The sequence below is a fragment of the Mesocricetus auratus genome, unplaced genomic scaffold (genome assembly GCF_017639785.1).
Source record: "Mesocricetus auratus isolate SY011 unplaced genomic scaffold, BCM_Maur_2.0 Super-Scaffold_100028, whole genome shotgun sequence".
NCBI lineage: Eukaryota > Metazoa > Chordata > Mammalia > Rodentia > Cricetidae > Mesocricetus > Mesocricetus auratus.
In genome coordinates this window covers 233,895-256,597 of record NW_024429209.1, presented here as the reverse complement: position 1 = coordinate 256,597, position 22,703 = coordinate 233,895, and the positions used below count along the sequence as shown (strand labels likewise).

The window sequence follows — 22,703 nt, the reverse complement described above, 5'->3', positions numbered from 1 at the left end:
ACTTCAGTAATTGAGAAGGGCTATATACCAGTTTGGAAAATTCACACATCTGGGTTTCTACAGTCTGCAATTTCAGGAGAAATGTGTATGTTTCATTTGTCCCCATCTCCACCTGCTTCTTGATACCTAATTCCTTTCTCTGAGAATAACACTTTCCACCTTCAAATTTATCCAAAAGTAAAAGTTCAAGTTCCTTTAAGGGACATTCAGCTGGAATCCACACGCTGTTATTCCCAAGAATTGGCTTCATGGAGTTTTGTGTCACGCAGTCCTGGTTTCAAGTTATGTTTCTGCTGCCTAATGCTTCCCTTTCTCAGTCCACTGTACCTGAGACAGCAGAGGTTCATATATCTCAACAGGATGTAGTGAGGACAAAAGATTAATGAGGATAGTTGCAAACAATGCAAGGAGTAATGGCAAGAGGGTACTTGTCTGTTTTGGGTAGGATGCAAATCAATGCAGTGAGAGTTGAGGACTTGCAAGCTGAACTGTCCTCTGATGGCAACAGTGTAGAGCCGATGGTGCCCCTGGTTGTGGATGTTTCTGTAGGACTTTGGTAATATGTCACTTGGATTTAGATGGTGTAGTGACATGGCCATTATGAGTAGGAACCTAATTCCCAGGTACTGCATGATCTCTGCGATGGGAGATGCTATTCTGTAAATCTGTCTTTTATTGGTTGTTGAATTGGTTTGCACTGTTGGCAAATAGGGAAGTGAGATAGGTGGGACTGGGAGTAGAAAAGGACTCTGGGAAGAAGAAACACAGGGAGTCACGATGTAGCTGCCATAGGGGTAAGAAGTCCAGACCCTTTCTCCAGTAAGAGAAACACTTAGATTAACAATTATGGAGTAAATACTTAAGTCAGAAATAGTCAGTGAGAAATCAAGCAAACAGCCAACAGCTTCATAATTAATACAGCGTCTTGTGTGTGTAATTTGGGGACTACAACTTGGCAGAGCTCAGGCGACTGGTGCGGAAAAACCAAAGCGGCTGGCAAGAAAAAGACTTCATTCAACACCTCTGCACTTAGTTTCCTATTTTGTAAAATGTAGACCCTCTGAGGTCTAAAATACTATTCAAAAGTTATCACTGAAAACAGACTATGTTAAATCTCTTTCAAAACAATGTCCTGTGTAATTCACTTTGTGTATGTGTGTGTGTGTGTGTGTGTTGAATGTGTGCATTCATGTATATACAGAATCATATATATATTCACAATGATGGTGGAGTTCAGATTTTAGCATCAGGAATATGCCTCAATATTAAGCCACATTAATATTTGAAACATGGATTCATGCATAATCTACAATGCAAAGATTTGAATCGACTAAATAGACAAGTAAAATATAATTTTATAGCTTTTAATTTGAAAAGAGAGATAAGGAAACAAAAATCAAGAGCCTGTCTAAGAGAATTCCCAGAGATTGAGCTGCCTATTCAGAGAGAGCAAGATCCCAGTACATGTAAGATCCTAGCTTCTATTATAGGCGATGGGGGACATAGTAGTTGTATGACCCTGAACGTATAAAGCCATGAGCTGTGAAATCTTCAAGTGGCTACCTATCCTCTCTATGTTCAGGACTCTTCACTCTAAAAAGAGTGTGATTAATCTAGCTCTGTTTTAATGGATGACTGTATTAAACCAAATTCAGTACTTCCCATGTACAGAGGAAATTTGTGTCACAAATGATAGTAGTTATTTCCATTCTTAGTCTAAGGCCAAATGAAAATCTCACATGTGCTAAAAATGCATAAACCACAGAATTCTAATACAAATGCATAACTTTCTGGAGACTATTTAACAAGTTGATGTTACCCAGATAATATTGACAATGCCCTTAGACATGTTATATTGTATCCACTCAGAAGATGAATACCAGTGCAACGTACAAAGCCTTTTAGACATGTATTTAATGTGACTCTCCTTTTCTGCGGAGTTAATGATAATCGCAGGGACAACACCACCTATTTCTCGACAGTCAGATATCTATTCAGCGTTGATTTAGAGAGTCAGAACTCCCCACCCTATAAGAATATGTTGGAATGCTGAACTGAAACATTGTGGAAAATAGTGGCCTTATCAGGCAGGTAAGACTTATCCATCCTAGGAGAGCAGGGATGTCAGGAGTCTTCAGGACCCCTTACTTCAACCCTATTCCGACACCTGGGAAGCAGCATGGTGGAAAACATAATCAAACAAGCTCTTAGTGTCATTTCTGTCACAACTATCAGTTTTGTGACTCTGAAGCTTCATTTATTGAGGCCTCAGTTAGCACATCTGTGCATTGGAACAGGTTCCTTGGGAAACATCCGATTATCCGCGGAGAAGCAGTGTTTGGCAGTACACCTTCTCCATCTCCTGGCCAAGTGCGGTAACTACAGGTATTTTAACCTAAGACAAAACAAGAGGTGATTCTTCCAATTTAGGAATCACCAATTGGTGGTAAGAACATCTAATTATAACAAGCCAGGTAATTTAACACTGCAGGATTTTAGAGATTTTGTTACCAATGCCATGGATTATGCAGTAAAAGACAATTATGATATTTTTCATATGCTTGTGATTATTGTGTTAATACATGTAATCACATGGAATAACCATGTACAATTGATTCGAAAATTAGAGTCTAAAATTCAGGAACAAGGTGATTTAGTTACCAAAACAGATAATTTGGGATTTGATCAGAACAACCTTCGAGACACATTCAATTCAATGTCCACTGCATTTATGGCTAAGACAGAGTCTAGCCAGGAGAAATTTTCCAAATTAGCAGGGTCAATTTAATCTGTGTCAGGTAATAATGACTATCTAGCAGACCGAATGTGTTTTCTGGAAGGAAAAATAGATTCCTTTAGAGAAGATGTAACAATAATAACTCAGAAAACCTGGCCGGTACTTTGGCCCTCTAAAGATGTAAATGTTCAATTTCTAGGAATCGGGATTTATCTCATGTGAAACAAAGTGTCGGATGGATAGAATGTATTGGACAAGGAGGGCAGAGAGGACGTTTGAGGCCATATGTGGCAGATATTGCTATGAATCTTTGGGGTCGTGATTTATTACAGGAATGGTATACTCAAATTAACATTCCTCCTGTATCAGATATGCATCATAGACAAACTCTAGATGGTAGAAGAAATGTTGTAAGCCATTACAGAAAGCAGATACCAAACATACAGGCTGTACAAAAACAGGATGCTAATGTCAAACCTAAAGAGCAACGGAAAGCTCTGCCTCTGCTCTTAAAATGGCTAACAGATGAACCTGTCTGGGTAGGTCAATGGCCTACGACATCTGAGAAGTTAGAGGCTTTGGAGAAGTTAGTTCAGGAACAGCTAGATGCTGGACAAATTGAGGAATCAACTAGTGAATGGAATTCACCTGTTTTTGTTGTCAAGAATAAGTCTGGTAAGTGGAGAATAATTACAGATCTTAGAGCCATCAACAAGGTAATTCAGCCTATGGAATCTCTACAACCTGGGATGCCACTACCTTCTCTAGTTCCTAAGAATTGACCAATTATAGTTATAGACTTAAAAGATTGCTTCTTCACCATACTGTTACAAGAAAACAACAGAGAAAAGTTCGCCTTCAGAGTACCTACCTATAATAATTCCCAACCAGTACAGAGATTCCAATGGAAAGTACTGCCCCAAAGTATGTTAAATAGTCCAACTTTGTGGCAATATTTTGTGCATAAACCTCTAGAAATAATTCATAAAAATTTCCATATTCGTTAATGTATCATTATATGGATGATATATTACTGTCTGATTCAAATAAGGATACTTTAGAAAAGGTGTCTGAAGCAGTAAAGGAAACTCTGCCTCACTGGGGATTACAAATTGCCCCAGAAAAAATACAAAGAGGAGATTCTATTAACTATTAAGGTTATGAAATAGAAGCTCAGAAAATTATACAACACAAAGTACAGATCAGAAGATATCATTACCGGACTCTTAATGATCTTCAAAAACTATTAGGAGAAATCTCTCAATTATAGACAATTATCGGTATGGAAGGGGACGATTTAAAACACCTGAAAATGGCTTTAAAAGACCTAAACAGCCCATGAGTACTATCACCTGAGGCTGAAAAAGAATTAGAATGGGTATAAAAGAGACTATTAGAAGCACATGGGGACCGTGTGGATCCAAAGCTGGACTGTATTCCGGTTATTTTACCATCTAGAGAATACCCCTCAGTAATATTAATGCAGAGGGAAGACATCATAATAGAATTGGTATTTCTGCCACACAAACAGAATAAAAAATTGAAAACATGCATAGATAAGATCTCGATTTGATATTAAAAGGTAAGTTAAGGCTTTAAAAACTGACTGGAAGGGACACAACAGAAATTATTGTACTTTAACTAATGAGGAAATTAGCACTTAATTTCCAAGTACTCCATAACCTCTGTATATAGTTTCCATTCTGTAAAATGTAGACCTTCAGAGGTCTAAAAGCCCATCTTTAAATTATTTAGTGAAAAAAGGCCATGTTAAATCTCCTTCAAAAGAAAGTCCTGTGCAATAAATATTGTGTCTGAGTTGCATATGTGTATTCATGTGTATAACACTCATATATGTACTCACAAGTGATGCTGGAGGTCAGAGGTAAACATCAGGAATCTGCCTCACTCTTAAGCCACTAAATTTTGAAATATGAATTCTCACAGAATCTGGGAATCAGAGATTTTGAGTGTACTAGCTGGATAAGTAAACTGCATTTTCAAATTTTTTAATTTACAAAGAGAGATAAGGAAATGACAAAATCAAAAGCCTGTACAAGAAAATTTCAGGAGACAGGGGTATATATTACAAAAAGAGCAAGACCCAAGTACATGTGAAACTCTAGCTTCCATCATCAGCAATGGGGTGGCATAGTGGTTGTATAAATTCCCTGCACTTATGAAGCTACGTGCTGTGAGATCTTGGAGTAGTTACCTACCTCTCTGTGTCCAGGACTCCTCTCTCTGAAAACACTCTTATATATCTCCTAGCACTGTTGTAATAGTTAAATGGATTAAACCAAGTACAGTTATTTAAATGCACACAGGTATTTTGTGTCACAAAGGTTAGCACTTATTTTCATTCTTAGACTAATGCCAAATAAAAATCCCCCATGTACTGATCATGAATGACAACACATTCTAATACAAATGCATACATTTTGTGGAGAATATGCAACATGGTGATGTTCCCCAAATGTTCTTGACAATGCTACACTATGTCCACTCAAAAGATGAAAACAAGGGTAACCTGCAAAGCCTTCTAGACCTGTGTTTAATGTGAGCCTCCTTTTCTGCAGGCCTAATGATAATTCCAGGGACAACACTGCCTGTTTCTTGAGAGTAATATGTTCACTCATGATTGCTTTAGAGAGTCAGAAATTCCCACACTATAGGAATATATGTCAATACTGGACTGAAACATCAAGCGAAATCGAGGGCTTATCAGGCAGATAAAACTCAGCATCCCAGAAAATCAGGACTGTCAGGAGTCTTCAGGACCCCTGACTTTAATCCTGTTCCTACACCAGGAAAGCGTCATGGTGAAACACACAACCAGACAAGCTCCGAGTGTCAATTCCCTCACAACTATCGGTTTTGTGTCTTTGCAGCTTCATCTGTTGAGGCCCCAGTTTCCACATCTGTGCATTGGAACAGTAGAGATCTGTGCTCATCAGCTTCTAGGATAAAGACATGAGAATATACACATGTTTAGCTGAGAACCTGGAACATGCTAAGTGCTCAAGTGTCATGAGATCCACAGAGACTATGTGGACCGTTCATTTCTATTGCTGTGTCAGGAGGATGACCTCTCCATCCATAATCATGCATTTATCTATGGTGCCTTTCAGCTGGCTCAATGTACCTCATGCCCCTGAACACAGTAACATTATATCCACCTCCAATGGAAGGAAGTAGGAAGGTTAGATGTACCATGGACTCTGGTTGTCTTCAAGTAATCTCTACCCTTTGGAAAATTTCTGCAGTGAGATCTTGACACCTAATCCTGACATTTATTATCACTGATCCAAGTTGACCCACAAAATCTCCATCTTTACCTTTATGCTAAGAACAGAAGGTTTAGCTCAAGTACAAGGCGGGGCCATGGGAGGCCTACCCACTGCCAGGACAGGAAATATGGCCTGCAAGCCAAGACGTGTGTCTGGGAGACTCAGTCAGGAATAGAGGGATGGCCTCTGTTTCTGGTCTTATTAATCATGTCCTGAGGCCACCCTTCCTCCCGTTACCAAAGACCAGATCTCAAATCGGAGCCAGACCCATGAGTTTCTAAAGTATATAAAAGTCCTTGGTCCTGCTGGACTCTGCCTGCCATGCAGACCCAGGAGAGTCATATTGTTCCCCTGGATCTGAATCACAATGGCCATGTAGACTCACATGGTATGGCTCTGCCCTCACCCTCCTTTAAACACATTGTCTTCAGTTTTGTGCCTCAGACAAGCACTTTCTTAACACAGGACACTGGCATGGACATTGTGGTTACATAAAACATCTTTCTCCTTACTCAAACTCACTCAATCTTTTCACCTTTCAGGACCTTTCCTAGTTTCCTTCCCTTTTTCTAATAATAATATTCTCCAGTGATTCAGAGAACTAATCTCAGTTGACACAGTGTGCATACATATTTTGTGACAGGGCCTCATTGTACAGTTCGGTTAGCTTCAATGTCAGATGTCACCTGATTCTGTCTCCTGAGTGGTGGGGTCATAGGTGGGTGACACCAGAGCAGATGTCACACCATACTTTTTTTTTTAGATTTTTTAAATTTTATTTTTCCGTTTAGATTTAGATAAGAAACGAGGTTGCTTCACAAGTCAGTTCCAGGTCCCTCTCCCACTCCCTCCCCTCCTCCCATGCCCTCCCCCCAACCAACCCCCCTCCTTTATCCCCTCATTCACCCAGGGAGGGTGAGGCCCTCCATGGGGGTGTCCATAGTCTGTCATTTCATCCAGGGCAGGGCCTAGACCCTTCTCCAAGAGTTCAGGGTGAGAGTGTACCTCACATTGTTCTATGGGAGTCCAAAGTCCGTGTGTATACTTGGGATGGGTACTGATCTGCTGCCCAAGGCTCAATAGATTACCTAGGCCTCCTCACTGACACCCAGATTCCATGGGTCTTGATCAGTCCCATGTTGGATTCCCAGGCTGATGCCTGGGATTCAAGAGTTAACCTTTGTCTGGTCAGCTGTTTCTGGGGGTTAAACCAGCCCAGTCTTAATCCCTTTGATCATCAGTCCTCCCTCTCTGTTACTGGCTTTCTTGAGTTCAGCTCAGTACTTAACCAAGGGAGTCTGCCTCTTCTTCGGTCAGCCACTAAATGAAGTTTCTGTTTCCCAGACTCTCTGGCCATAGGATTGTAGGCTGGCACTCCCCAGATCTATGTCTAAAATCCATATATGAGAGAGTACATGCCATGGACCATACTTTTGATTGTACCTGTTCTTGGCTTATTTTGTGTTGGGAGAATGGGGATTTGTGTGTGAGCACACATGCACATGTGTCAGTGTCTGGAGATCAACAAGTAGGGTAAGCCAACTGAGGACTCTCCCATCTCTGGCTTCACTGCTTTGGGTTACAAGTGTTTGCTCTCACCTGGCTTTTCCCTCTTTCCTTCTTAATATGGTACTAGATATGAAACTTTGGTTCTCTTGCCTACAAGGAAAATAATATGTGGACTGAGATATCACCCTGTTCTCCTTTACTAATTCTACTATGTGATATAGGCAGGCGCTGTGTTAGGTTCTGCAGAATGGCTTGGTGAAAGCACATATGTTCTCTCTCCTAGACACATATCCTGAGGATAAAGCAGGCATGGGAGTATTTGGTCCATAAGTCAATTCAAGAAAAATGAGGGTGCCTACACAGACCATTCCACTTAGCAGGGCACAAGGAGAGCAAACCATCCCTTCAGTGAGCACTCTTGATTGAAACCTAATAAGAGATGAAGGGGAAAGGACACAACTTCAATGATGCTTGTGAAGGAGGTTATTGCCCAGTGTCCCAAGGCTCAGCCTGGTTTTGTTTAACTAGAGCCTGACTGAATAGCACTGTGTCAGGACTGTGATGAGCACCAGACACTGAGTAAGAAACTACTTAGACATGAGATGCTCAGATGCTCAAGATGGCCCATACTGACATGGACCACTGGGCAACAAAAATGAAACCAAAGAACAGAGTTGTGGATCATCTGACCTCCAGAGGACTCTTAACCATGCTGAAGTATTAAACAAGCTTGTAAATCCCTCCTTTTGCAGACCAAGCACCATGATAAACCGCATCATAGACTTGGTATCTAGCTCCATGACAGAGTGTCCCTCCTGATGGAAAACCAAGTGAGTCCCCAAGCAACTCTAGGCACCCAGAGCCTGGTGGGGACAGGAGAGGTATCTGTAGGTGTAGCTCTGTACTCAGCACTGTCTCCTATGAGGTGCAGATTTCATCTTTGGGAGGTCTGTGGACATCTCATGTTCCTCAGTAGCTGGGCTGCACAGAGAGGAGGCGGGAATCACAGTTGCGACTTTGACATGTTTACCACATCCATGTCCCATTTGTGGCCTTTAAACTACTGTCTCCTTGTAATCAACACACTTTCACGTGAATGACTGTAGTTAAGCACCTGTGAATGAGAATCTGCAGGGAACTAGGAATTGGACCCTCCAAAGGCTTAAGCTTCCTGGGGTCTTAGATTTCCAGGATTCAAGAGTTCAAAGTTCTGGAGTCTGGGCTGTTAAAGTAATGGATGCTAGATCTTCATATCCTAAAACTTCTAACAGCCTGAGTTGGTGGGCTCTCAGCAGCCTGGGACGGCTGCAATTTAGTCCACCACAATTCCGTAGTTCCAGCCTGCTAAGGTTAACTATTATCATCTTAGAAATGAGCTCATCTGGTGAGGAAAGGTAGGCAGTGTGTTGCCAGAAAAGTCTCATCTGTTTTCCTTTTCCCTTTACCTCCTCCTTCTCCCATCTTCTCTCTGTCACTCAGATAAGGCCGCTTCTCATAACTGTTCATTGGATTTGCCTCTGTAAGACATGGTCTGGGGAATGGAGTGCCTTCCATGGGCCAAGATATCAACAGTTGGAATATTCCAGATAGGGACCTTGCTTGACGATCAAGGCAGGCTTTTAGTTTCTCCTCCCCTACTGGAGGCATCATTTGAGGCTTTAGATCCTCATGATTGACAGGGCAGCTGAGGCAACATAAATAGGCCACTGAAGGTATCAGGCCCTGGAGGTGGCCCTTCTATGGATATGTCACTTTACACAGTCCTTCTGTGTCTTGTAAGCAATAGCTCATTGGATCCTCAAGAGTCTGTACAGGTAGCCACCGTCATTGCTCACCTTCAGGTGAACTGTGGCACAGTTGAGGTCACATAATTGTCACAGAAATAGGGAAGAGGGAGGTCACAAGTTGAATGGGTCTCTGTTCAACTCCCCATCATAAATACTGAGGCTGATCGTGACATGGTGCCTTCAGCTAAGCTGCTGTCAAAAAAGTACCAGACTCTACCTGAAGAGGAAGGAGCAGAAGGAAGAATGCCATGATGTCCCCTGCTAGTGTGGTTAGTGTCCTAGTAACTTTTCTATTGCTTGTGACATGACTAAGGGAAATTATAGAAGAATGAATATAATATGGGTCTCACAATTCCAGAGAATTAGACCATCATGGTGATGAGCATGGCAGCAGACAGGCAGCCATGGCACTAGAGCAGAAGCTGAGAGTTTATCTCAGGAGGTACAATTAACAGACAGGGGGATTGGGAAGAACATGGCTTTAGAAACCTCATACTCCATCCCTAGTGACACACCTCCCCTAAGAAAGCCACACCTTCTAATCCTTTACAGTTTATCTAACTGGGAACCAAATATTCAAATGCATGTGCCTACGATGGCAGTTTCATCAAAGCTCACAGGTAGACTTTGAGCACTGTCAAAGCATTCTGTCAGGTTGACAGAGCGCAGGCACTTGACCAATGGGCTGAAGTCCCATCCTGGCATGGGCATGGCCTCTACTTCGTCTTTTCCCAACTTCCATACTCCTGGAGAAGGGATGTGGAGGGGTTTGTCCAGGTGCTAGACCACAAATCCAGAGCTGTCTCAATTTCTCCATATTGGGCATTGTGCAATGAGTGGAGACAGTAGGGCCAGGCAGTTTGGGTGAAATCACTGTTCTGTGAAAGCCACCTACAACTGTTGCTGTGACAACCAATGTTCTGAAGCCCTATGTTCTCATTCCAGGTTGGTGCCCAATAGCTTCATCTTACTCCCTTGTAACATCTTATTCTCATAATTGCTTCTATGAGCCACACAAACTGTGCCTGAGCCCAGACTCCTTTCATCACTAGGTGGTCTCCACACCTGTTATCACTAACCCAGCAAGAAAATCCCAACTGCACCCTGGTGTGTGCTTCATTCAGTCTATGCATTGGGAGTTGCTGGCAGGGTGTGGGGTGAGATGGCTACTGAGTGACAGAGACAGATCCAGAGCTGGAAGGACCATTGGGGCAAACCTTACAGCTTCTTTTATGCATTGAGTTGCTGAAGTATGGAAAGAGTGTACAAAATGTGCTTTGAGCACCTACTGTGTACCAGGCAGGCAGGGAAATGAAGTCATGCTGGGAACAACCTCACTCAGGGCTTTGCCATGCCTCCTTAATGGGCCCAAGGGCTGGTGCAGAATGAGGACCTCCCTGTTTGAACAGATGAAGAAGCACAGACAGACACGTTAAGGTGACTGTGCCCTTTCCTTCATGTCTCTTCCTCAGGGGCAGTTTGAGTCCTCATCCTCTCCACCCTAAATGAGTCCTCCCATTGCTACTCAGCACCTGGACATCACCTGTCAGACTCTAGGAAACTCACTTAGCCTCCCTGAGGAGACTAGAGATCCTGGTGAGATACCACCTAGTCCCCGATTCCATGCTTGTCTGGGAGGCTGCAACTCATGAGGTCTCCTTCATAGTTTGCCACATCCTAATGCCATTAAGGAAATAACTGATGTTCATAGAGGCAAAGTGATTCATTCAAGCCACATAGTGAGCAAGGGTCAGAGCCAGAATTTGAACCCACAGCTATGGGTCTCCTAGACATAACTATCTTTGTATGGTGATTTGAATGATAAATGTCCCCCCACAGTCAGTAGGATTTAAATATTTAGTCCTCTGTTGCTGCGATTGAGGGAGGCTTAGGAGATGTGCCCTGCTAGAGGAAATATGTCACTGGGGTCCCCTTTGCAATTCCAAAGCCTCAAGGCACTCCCTGTTGGCTCCATTTCCTGTCAGTGGATACAGATATGAGCTTTCAACTGCCTCAGTCAATATGCTGCCTGTTGCCGTGTTTCCTCACCATGATGCGATGAACATTTTATCTAGAATTTCCCTTGGTCATGGCAATAGATAATCAACTAACATACCTGGCTCACACCAGGTGACCTCACAGCTTCCATTGTCCTGCGTTCCTGTTCCTGTTGCCTTCCTCAAGGAAGGGGGGCCGCTTTCTTGGTGCTTCCTTGGTCTTCTTGCAAGTCTTCCAGGCTGGCTTCAGTTTCCACTTCTGGTTTCCACTACCCTCCCTGTGAAAACATTCTACCTGGGAAGATACAAAGCAGAAGTCAAGATGAATTAGGAGATGGCCCCACAGTCTCTGCAATCTCATCTTCCCAGGAGCCTTGCTGTAATTTCCCAACAGCCATCTCATTGCTCTGCATTGTTCCAGAAAGTGGGGTTTGACTCTTGCCCCGATAGCTCTATGCTCTCTTTTCTTAACTTTCTTTGGTCAGAGTGTTTTATCAAAACAAAAGAAAAAGAAATCAGATATGTGTCTATAACAGGTAATGAGACTGAAATAATAATATAGTCTCCCAACAAAGAGACCTGGACCAGACGAACTCACTGCCAAATCTTACCAAACAAGAATTAACACCAAAGCTCTATAAACTGTCCATAAAATAGAAAGGGAAGGAATGTTACTAAAGTCATTATATAAAGCCAACATTGCCCTAATACCAAAACTGGATAAAGACACAACAAAAATAGAGAATCATAACCCAATTTCGCTGGTGAACAAAAATGGAAAACTTCCCAATAAAATTCTTACTAACTAAAAGGAAGGGCACATTTTCAGAAGATAATACCCTATGGTCAAATCAGATGCATTCTAAAGGCACCAGATTATCTCAACAAACACAAACCAGTAAGTGTAAATGTCCTGGCTAGTATTATGTCAATTTGACACAAGTTAGAGCCATCTGAAATGAGGGAACCACAAGTGAGAAAAATCTTACATGAGATCCAGCTGTAAGGTATTTTCTTAATTAGTGATTGACAGCCCATGGTGGATAGTGCTATCTCGTGATGATGGTCCTGGACTCTACAAGAAAGCAAACTGAACAAGCCATCAGAAGTAAGCCAGTAAGCTGCACCCCTCCATCAGCCACTGCCTGCAGGTTCCTGACCTGTTCGATTTCCTGTCCTAACTTCTTTCATTGATAAACAACACTGTGGAAGCATAAAGCTGAATAAGCCCTTTCCTCCCCCAAGTTGCTTTGATCATGGTATTTCATCACAGCAACAGTAACCCTGGCAAAGACACAGACAAGTTTAAAGACAGAGACCACAGGACCATGTGAACAGAGGAAGGGAAGGACTCTGACAATGCTCATATCAAAACTCTGAAGACACTAGGAACAGAAGAAGGGTACCTCAACATGACTGCTTATTGGAAACTTGTACCCAGAATTACACTAAATGAAGAAAAAGTGAATCATTTCTGTTAAAATCAGGAATAAGGCAAGGGTAGCCCCTCATACTAGATATACTGCTGGATGTCTTAGCTAAGCAATGAGAGTGGAGAAAGAAATTCAAGGAATACAATTAGGAAAAAGAAGATGGGCTAGGAGACAATTCAGAGTAAGGAACTGACCTTGAGCTCCAGGACCCACATACAAATGCTTGGCTGGGGTTTCATTTAATTCTAGTGCTGGGGAGGCAGAGACAGGATAATCTGCCATTTGTTGGCCAACCAGTCTAGCCTAATTGGTGAGTTCCAGGCCAATAAGAGGCCCTGCCTCAAAAGAGGTTATAGCATTCCTGAGGGTAACACCCTGGCATTGTCCTCCAGCCTCTAGCCACATGAACACATATGTGCATACACATATACCCAACATACAGGTAACCCTCATACATAAACATGCACATGCTTTAAAATATAGAAAAGGAAGAAGTTAAGACATCTGAATTTGCAGATGAAATGATTGTATAATTAAAAGACCCTGAAGAGGAATACTCAGACCTGACCACCACTGTCAGCAACAGAGCAGAATGCAGAGTCAACATAATAAAGCCAGTAGCTTTTGTTATGTGCACATCAATATAGAAATTCTGTATGTGCCAATAAAGAACTTTCTTGGAAAGAAACCAGAGAAAACCATCCCCTTTGCACTAGCTTCAAATAAAATTTTCAGAAATAAACCAAGGCAGGGAAGTGAAAGATTTCTACACCAGATGTAACACACTGAAGAAGATACTAGAAGACAAAAAGGCACTCCATGCCTGATTTCTCTGAGATTCTCTGTATATCCTCAGGGTTTGTTATTATGTTCACCTTTTCATTCCTAACTTTATTGATTTGCATGTTTTCTCTCTGCCTTTTAGTTAGTTAGGACAGAGGCTTGTCTACTTGTTGATTTTCTTGAAGAACCAACTCTTTGTTACATTGATTCTTTGTATTGTTTTCTTTGTTTCGACTTTATTGATTCCAGCCTTTAATTTGATTATTTCCTGGCATCTACTCCTCCTGGGTGAGTTTGCTTCCTTTTGTTCTAGATCTTTCAGTTGTGCTGTTAATTCTCTAGTGAGACTATTCTCCAGTTTCTTCATATGTGCTATTAGTACTATGAACTTTCTTCTTAGTAATGCCTTCAAAGTGTCCCATAAGTTTGGGTAAGTTGTGGCTTCATTTTCATTGAAGTTTAGGAAGTCTTTAACTACGTTATTTCTTCCTTGACCCAGGAATGGTGCAATGGCACGTTGCTCAATTTCCATGAGTTTGTAGGGTTTTTGCAATTTGTTTTGTTGTTGATTCTAACTTTAAAGCATTGTGGTCAAAAAGATACAGGGGATTATTCCAATTTTTGTACCTGTTGAAGTTTGCTATTTTGCCAAGTACGTGGTCGATTTTAGAGAAGGTCCCATGTGCTCCTGAGAATAAGGCATATCCTCTTGTGTTTGGGTATAATGTTCTATAGATGTCTATTAAACCCAATTGGGTCATAACTTCTGTTAGTTCCTTTGTTTCTCTGTTGAGTTTCTGTCTGGTGGTCCTGTCTAGTGTTGAGAGTGGGGTGCTGAAGTCTCCCACTATAACTATGTGAGGTCTTATATGTAATTTGAGTTTTAGTAGTGTTTCTGTTTTATTCTTTATTATTATTATTATTTATTTTAAGTTTAAATTTAGATTAGAAACAAGGTTGCTTCACAAGTCAGTTCCAGGTCCCTCTCCCTTTCCTTCCCCTCCTCCCGTACCCTCCGCCCAACCCCCCATTATCCCCTCATTTCCCCAGGGAGGGTGAGGCCCTCCATGGGGGTGTCCATAGTCTGTCATTTCATCCAGGGCAGGGCCTAGACCCTCCCCCAAGAATTCAGGGTGAGAGTGCATCTCACATTGTTGGATGGGAGTCCAAAATCCATGTGTATACTGGGGATGAGTACTGATCTACTTCTCAAGGCTCAATAGATTACCTAGGCCTCCTCACTGACACCCACATTCAGAGGGTCTTGATCAGTCCCATGCTGGATATCCAGGCTGATTACTGTGTCCTTTCCCTGACAGAAGCTTCTCAGTTTCAGGAGGTCCCATTTATTAATTGTTGATCTCACTGTCTGTGCTAGTGGTATTATGTTCAGTAAGCTGTCTCCTGTACCAATTCGTTCAAGGGTACCACCCACTTTCTCTTCTAAGAGGCTCAGTGTGGCTGGATTTATGTTGAGGTCTTTGATCCATTTGGACTTAAGTTTTGTGCATGACGATAAACATGGATCGATCCGCATTCTTCTACATGCCAGCCTCCAGTTATGCCAGCACCATTTGTTGAAGATGCTTTCTTTATTCCATTGTATATTTTTTAGCTTCTTTGTCAAAGATCAGATGTTCATACGTGTGTGGGTTAATATCCGGGTTTTCAATTCGATTTCATGGGTCTACCTGCCTATTTTTGTGCCAATACCAAGCTGTTTTCAGGACTATAGCTCTATAATAGAGCTTGAAGTCAGGGATGGTGATGCCTCCAGACGTTGCTTTGTTGAACAGGGTTGTTTGGGTTATCCTGGGTCTTTTGTTTTTCCATACAAAGTTGATTATTGTTCTTTCAAGGTCTGTGAAGAATTGTGCTGGGATTTTAATTGGGATTGCAATGAATCTGTAGATTGCTTTTGACAGGATTGCCATTTTTACTACATTGATCCTTCCTATCCAAGAGCATGGGAGATCTTTCCATTTTCTGAAGGCATCTTTAATTTCTTTCTTTAAAGATTCAAAGTTCTTGAGATACAGGTCTTTCACTTGTTTGATTAGCGTTACCCCAAGGTATTTTATGTTGTTTGTGGCAATTGTAAAGGGTGATGTTTCTCTGATTTCTTTCTCAGCCCTTTTATCATCTGTATATAGTAGGGCTACTGACTTTCTTGAGTTGATCTTGTAGCCTGCCACTTTGCTGAAGGTGTGAATCAGCTGTAAGAGTTCCCTGGTAGAGTTCTTTGGGTCATTTATGTAAACTATCACATCATCTGCAAATAGTGAAATCTTGACCTCTTCCTTCCCAATTTGTATCTTCTTGATCTCCCTTTGTTGTTGTATGGCAATGGCTAGAACTTCAAGTACCATGTTGAAAAGGTATGGAGACAGTGGACAGCCTTGTTCTGTTCCTGATTTTAGAGGAATTGCGTTGAGTTTCTGTCCATTTAGTTTGATGTTGGCTGTTGGTTTACTGTATATAGCTTTTATTATGTTTAAGTATGTCCCTGTTATCCCAGATCTCTCCATGACTTTTATCATGAAGGGGTGTTGGATTTTGTCAAAGTCTTTTTCAGCATCTAGTGAGATGATCATGTGATTTTTGTTTCTCAGCTTGTTTATATGGTGTATTACGTTGATGGATTTTCGTATGTTGAACCATCCCTGCATCCCTGGGATGAAACCTACTTGATCGTGGTGAATGATTGTTTGGATGTGTTCTTGGATCCGATTTGCCAGTATTTTATTGAGTATTTTTGCATCAATGTTCATGACGGATATTGGTCTGAAGTTCTCTTTCTTAGTTGTGTCTTTGTGTGGCTTTGGGATCAAGGTTATTGAAGCCTCATAGAAAGAGTTTGGCAAGACTCTTCTACTTCTTTGAGAAGAATTGGTATAAGCTATTCTTTGAATTCCTGGTAGAATGCTTCACTGAGGCCATCTGGACCTGGGCTTCTTTGGGTTGGGATACTTTTGATGACTTCCTCCATTTCCATAGGTGTTATAGGTCTATTTAAATAGCTTATCTGTTTTTGATTTAATTTTGGCAAGTGATAGCTATCCAGAAAGTCGTCCTTTTCCTTTAAATTTTCAAATTTTGTGGAGTACAGGTTTTCAAATTATGACCTGATGATTCTCTGGATTTCCTCAGAGTCCGTTGTTATGTCCCTCTTTTCATTTCTGATTTTGTTAATTTGCATGTTCACTCTCTCCTGTTTGGTAAGTTTGGACAAAGGTTTGTCCATCTTGTTGATTTTCTCAAAGAACCAACTCTTCGTTGCATTGATTCTTTGAATTGTTTTCCTTGTTTCTACTTTATTGATTTCAGCACTCAATTTGATTATTACCTGGCATCTACTCCTCCTGGGGGAGTTTGCTTCTTTGTGTTCGAGAGCTTTCATCTGTGCTGTTAATTCTCTAGTATAACTATTCTCCAGTTTCTTCATGTGGGCAGTTAGTGCAATGAACTTCCCCCATAGCACTGCTTTCAAAGTGTTCCATAGGTTTGGGTATGTTGTGTCTTCATTCTCTTTGAATTCTAGGAAGTCTTTAATTTCTTTTTTTATTTCGTCTTTGACCCAGGAATGGTGCAATTGTGCATTATTCAATTTCCATGAGTTTGTAGGCTTTCTGCAATTTGTGTTGTTGTTAAATTTTAATTTTAAAGCATGGTGGTCTGGTAAGATGTATGGAGTTATTCCAGTTTTTTGGAGCTGTTAAGGTTTGATATGTTGCCAAGTATGTAGTCGATTTTGAGAAGGTTCCATTTGGTGGTGAGAAGAAGTTATATTCTTTTTTATGTGGATGAAATGTTCTATAGATGTCTGTTAATCCCAGTTGGGTCATTACTTCTATTAGACCCTTTACTTCTTTGTTGAGGTTCTGTCTGGTATTCCTGTCTAGTGGTGAGAGTGGTGTGTTGAAATCTCCCACTATAACTGTGTGGGGCTTTATATGTGATTTAAGTTTTAGCAATGTTTCTTTTACCAATATGGATGCCTTTTTATTTGGGGCATAGATGTTCAGGATAGACACTTCATCTTGCTGGATTTCACCGGTGAGGAGTATGTAATGACCTCCTTCATCTCTTTTGATTGATTTTATTTTAAAGTCTAGTTTGTTAGATATTAGGATTGCTACCCCTGCTTGTTTCTTGGGTCCATTTGATTGAAAAATTTTCCCAACCTTTAACTCTCAGGTAATGTCTGTCTTTGAGGGTAAGATGTCTTTCTTGTATGCAGCAGAAGGAAGGTTTCTGTCTTTTTATGGGCGAGTTAAGGCCATTAATGTTGAGGGATATTAATGACCATTAATTGCTCATTCTTCTTCGATTTGCAATGCTTGTTGGTGGTGGAATTATGTGTGGAATTTCACCTCTTTGTTCTTTTTGCTGTTGGAAGAGAGGGATTCTCTAATGCCTATGTTTTTCTGGTTGTAGTTAACTTCCTTGTGTTGGAGTTTTCCTTCCAAAACTTTCTGTAGGGCTGGGTTAGTGGATACATATTGCTTGAATCTAGTTTTGTCATGGAATATCTTGTTTTCTCCATCTATAGTGATTGAGAGCTTTGCCGGGTATAGTAGTCTGGGCTGGCATCCATGGTCTCTTAGTGTTGGTAGAATATCTATCCAGGACCTTCTGGCTTTCAGATTTTCCATGGAGAAGTCAGGTGTAATTCTGATAGGTCTGCCTTCATATGTTACTTGGCCGTTTTCCTTAGCTGCTCTTAATATTCTTTCTTTATTCTGTATATTTGGGGTCTTGATTATTATGTGGCGAGGGGACTTTTTTTGTCGTCCACTCTATTTGCTGTTCTCTAAGCTTCTTGTACCTTCATTTCTTAAGGTTGGGAAAGTTTTCTTCTATGATTTTGTTTAATATGTTTTCTGCCCCTTTGAGGTGGTTTTCTTCTCCTTCTTCTATACCTATTAGTCTTAGGTTTGGTCTTTTCATGGTGTCCCATATTCCTGGATGTTTTTGTTAAGGATTTGTTGTACTTAAGGTTTTCTTTGGTTGATCAATCCATTTGTCCTAGTGTATCTTCAACACCTGAGATTCTCTCTTCCATCTCTTCTATTCTTTTGGTAATGCTTGTATCAGTAGTACCTGACCATTTGCCCAGCTTTTCTATTTCCTGCCTTTTTTCAGATTGTTTTTTTTATTGTCTCTATTTCAGTTTTCAACTCTTGCAGTGTTTGCATTGTTTCTTGCAATTTTCGGTTTATCTTTTCGTCCATTTGTTGCCTTTTACGAATTTTTTGGTTTGTTCTTTCCTCCATTTCTTGCATTTTTTGGTTTGCTTTTTCTTCCATTTCTTGCATTTTTTGCTTTGTTTTTTCTTCCATTTCTTGCATTTTTTGGTTTGTTTCTTTCTTCCATTTCTTGACAGTTTTTGCTTTGTTTTTTCTTCCATTTCTTGCATTTTTTGCTTTGTTTCTTCTTCCATTCCTGCCTTTTTGGTTTGTTTCTTATTCCATGTCTTTCATTTTTTGCTTTGTTTTTTCTTCCATTTCTTGCATTTTTTGCTTCGTTTCTTCTTCCACTTCCTGCCTTTTTGGTTTGTTTTTTCTTCCATTTCTTTGAGGGATTTTCCTATATCCTCTTTTAGGGCCTCTATTATTTTCATGAAAGTGGTTTTAAGGTCATTCTCTTTTGCTTTGTTTGCACTGGAATGTTGGAATCTTGCTGGTTGGAGTCTCTAGAATCTGGTGGTATCATATTTCTTTTTCTGTTGCTGAGTGTGTTTTTGTATTGTCTCCTTCCCATCTCTTTTTCTAGTGGGTGCAGAAAGAGCCCCTTACTGCTCTGGTGGTTAGGGGACCAGAGTTCCCTTTTGGTGGGTGCTAGCAAGCCAAGTAATCTGGTAGTTCTTCTATTCCTTGTCCTCGTTCTTGTCCCGTTGGAGGAGAAGAAGAACAGGAATCTGGAGCGCTTAGCCTCCCACCTGGTCCCCTGGACCTTTTGCTGGATCCTGTTGTACCTGATCTGGGGGAACAGCTGCTCCCCTGGTCTCCATGGCTCCTCTGGTTTCCTGGTCTCATTGGTGGGAGAGAAGTCCTGGAGTCTGGGGTGTTTGGCTCCTGCTGGATTGGAAGCTCTGTGCAGTTCCCAGGCGAAACCCAGGCACCGGAACACAGGCCCAGAAGCAGGGCCTGTTGTACCTGATCCCACCGATGGAACAGCTGCCTAGTAATGTTTCTTTTACAAATGTGGGCACGCTTGTATTTGGGGCATAGATGTTTAGAATTGAGACTTCATCTTGATGGATTTTTCATGTGATGAATACCAAATAACCTTCTTCATCTTTTTTGATCGATTTTAGTTTTAAGCATAAATTGTTTGATACTAGAATAGCTAAACCAGCCTGTTTCTTGGATCCATTTTAGTGGAAAATCTTATCCCAACCCTTTACTCTGAGGAAATAAAAATGCCTTTAACATTTCAGGAAAAGATAAACAATCAATTGGAAGAAATCAACAAACTCCTTAAGGAAAACTGAGAAAAAGCAATCAAACATGGGAAGGAAATGACTCAAGGCATAAAACCAGAAATAGACGCAATAAAGAATACATAAACTGAAGGAATTCAGAAAATGGAAATCTGGGTAAACGAGCAGGAACTACAGATACAAGAACAGACAACAGAATACAAGTGTTGGAAAATCATTAAGAGTCTACAATCTGTCTCTCCTAATTTGCATCTTTTAGGATCTAATTTTTTGTACGCCTATTTTATAGCCTAAATAATTAATAGAATCTTCTATTTGCATTTTTCAGGAACAATTTATAATTCCCAAGAAGGCAAAATTTTCCTTTACTTCATGAGACATTCTTTTAAAATTAATCAGAAAAATTTTGAATCAGATAATGAAGTGTCATCCATGAGAAGGGAACACTCCTCCACTGCTGGTGGGAGTGCCGACTCATACAGCCTCTTTGGAAATCAGTATGGAGATTCCTCAGGAAAATGGGAATTAATCTACCACTAGACCCAGCAATTCCACTCTTAGGCATATATCCAAATGAGGCAAATTCATACAACAAGGGCATCTGCTCCACTATGTTCATAGCAGCATTATTTGTAATAGCCAGAACCTGGAAGCACCCTAGATGCCCCTCAAGTGAAGAGTGGATAGAGAAAATGTGGTACATTTACACAATGGAGTATTACTCAGCAGAAAAAAACAATGGAATCTTGAAATTCGCAGGTAAATGGATAGCACTGGAAGAAACCATCCTGAGTGAGGTAACCCAGTCGCAAAAAGACAAACATGGTATGTACTCACTCATATATGGATGTTAGACATGGATCAGGATAGTGCTAGTCTGCACTTCCACTGATAGAGAGTCTGGGAAACAGGAAAGAACCTAAAAGATATGCATATATGCATAGTACCCAAGAGAAGAGGATTGAGACAAGATCCTCTGAATGGATGGGGAACACAACGAGGTGTGGGGGGAGTGGGAGCTGGGAAGAAGACAGGGGGTGAGGAGGAAGAGAGTTGGTCATGGTGGAACAGGAAGTTGAGTGGGTGGGGGTAGAATAGGGGGAAGAGGGAATCATAGGATAGAAGACAGATCAGGCACCAGAGTGACCTCGAGTGATCTAAAGGTATAACACCAATTGGCAAGCTAAGCAATAGTGGAGAGACCACCTCGAATGCCCATTCCTGATAATGAACTTGATGTCTATAACCATCCGGGAGCCTTCATCCTGTGACTGATGGAAGCAGAGGCAAACACACAATTAATCACTGAACTGAACTCAAGGAACCCAGTGACAGAGAGAAATGAGTGATGAACAAATTGGCAAAGAATGGGCTGGCAAACCAGCAGAGACAGCTGATCTGAACAGAGGAGAGCTCTTGAACACCAGAGCGACAGTGGGGAAGCCAGCATGGGACTGATCTGGACCCCCCAAATGTGAGTGTCAGCGAGAAGGCCTGGGCAAACTATGGGGCCCTGAGCTGTGGATCAGTGTCTATCCCTGGAATTCAAACAGTCATCGTGTGCCTATAGCAGAAAGAAGGATGTTCTCTCAGCCTGGACACTTAGGGGAGTGCCTGGACCATACACAGAGTGAAATGGCAGACTCTAGATATCCCCTATGTGGAAGGATTTGGCAATAGGGTGGGAGGGTGGGGGGAAGGGGGTGTGGGAGGAGGGGAGAGAGAGGGAAGTGGGCTTGACATGTAAAACAATCTATTTAAAAATAAAATAAAAAATGATATAAAAAAGAAAGGGACAAGATCTCCTGAGTAAGTTGGGCACATGGTGTAGAGGCGAGGGTGGTGAAAGAAAGAAGAGGGAAGAAAGGGAAGGGGAGGAGAACATGAGAATCAGGAAGGTCCAGTTGGGGGAAGGACAGAGAAGGAGAGAAAGGAAAGAGACACCTTGATAGAGGGAGCCATTATGGGCTTAATGAGAAACCTGGCAATAAAGAAATTCCAAGGAATCTACACGGATGACCCCCAAGAAGAACCTAAGCAATAGTGGAGAGGCTAACTTAAATGCCCTTCCCCTATAATGAGATTGACGACTACCTTAAATTCCATCATAGAGCCTACACACTGTAGCTGATGGAAGAAGAAGCAGAGTTTCACAGCTAAGCACTAAGTGAAACTCCTGGAATCCAGTTGTAGAGGGTGAGGAGTGATGAGCAATTGGGTCTAGACTGACATCTGGGGAACCAGCATAGGACCAAACCAGGCCCCCTTAACATATGTGAATTTGGAGACTTGGGCAGTCCATGGTGCCTTTGACAGTGGAATTAATATTTACCCTAATGCACAATGGGCTTGGGGAGTCCATTCCCCATGGAGAGATACTCTCTCACTATAGATACACGAGTGAGTGTCTAGATACTGTCCCAAATGATGTGACAGACATTGATGCTCGTCTGTATGAGGCCATGACCTCCCTGAGGAATGGATGGGGGATGAAATGGGATGCTAGGGAGAATGGGAGGCAATGAAGGAGAGGAAAATGAGATGGCTATGTAAAATAAGATTGTTTTTTAATTTAAATAAAAATTAATTTTAACCCAGCCCAGACTACTATACCCGGCAAAGCTCTCAATCACTATAGACGGAGAAAACAAGATATTCCATGACAAAACTAGATTCAACCAATATGTGTCCACTAACCCAGCCCTACAGAAAATTTTGGAAG

The 22,703-nt window shown here is 41.4% G+C and overlaps 2 long non-coding RNA genes across 2 annotated transcripts in view; one reads left to right on the top strand and one right to left on the bottom strand.

The window, feature by feature from the left end:
* Positions 1–4,425: 4,425 nt before the first annotated feature.
* LOC121134477 overlaps positions 4,426–22,703 on the bottom strand; it is a 34,755-nt gene continuing 16,477 nt past the window's right edge. The window contains exons 2-3 of the long non-coding RNA XR_005871572.1: positions 11,440–11,615; positions 4,426–5,697 (exon numbers count right to left, since the gene is read on the bottom strand). This is a non-coding gene — a long non-coding RNA (uncharacterized LOC121134477). The remainder of the gene's footprint in view (positions 5,698–11,439; positions 11,616–22,703) is intronic.
* LOC121134475 lies at positions 13,909–20,198 on the top strand. Its single transcript, XR_005871570.1, has 2 exons — positions 13,909–13,966; positions 19,979–20,198. It is a non-coding gene; the product is annotated as an uncharacterized LOC121134475 (long non-coding RNA).